Raw genomic sequence first — 476 nt, forward strand, 5'->3', positions numbered from 1 at the left:
TATTATTGTAAATCGTTGTAAATTATTTGACCGACATTTCTTTGTTTTTTTTTACGAATATCACTCTAATTTGTAATATTAACTAACTTTTTTCTCTTTCAGGCATAAGATTCTGTTTTATATCTTCAATAATTTACGAGTGGACCCTTCTATCTCTCGCACAAGTAATGTTATTTGGACCGGATAAGGTGTTCGTATAAATGTACATAGCTCGCCGACAACCCTGGTCTAGACAGTCTGTGTAAGAGCGCCGAACTGGATAATTGCTGGCGCCCGCCCGTGTTACTTAAGGATGTACCATGTCTGTTAATTCTTGGAGAAAACTGCGAGATTATGTTTGATAGAACTGATCTTATCTAGGGGGATAATATGTGTATGAGGTTATATCTCAGATTTATTCGCATACATAGAAATAGTTATCTTAGTTATAGTGCTCTCATGATTTCGAGATAGATTTTTAGGATTAGGTACTGACC

Source organism: Penaeus monodon, chromosome 30, assembly GCF_015228065.2.
Source record: "Penaeus monodon isolate SGIC_2016 chromosome 30, NSTDA_Pmon_1, whole genome shotgun sequence".
Classification (NCBI taxonomy): domain Eukaryota; kingdom Metazoa; phylum Arthropoda; class Malacostraca; order Decapoda; family Penaeidae; genus Penaeus; species Penaeus monodon.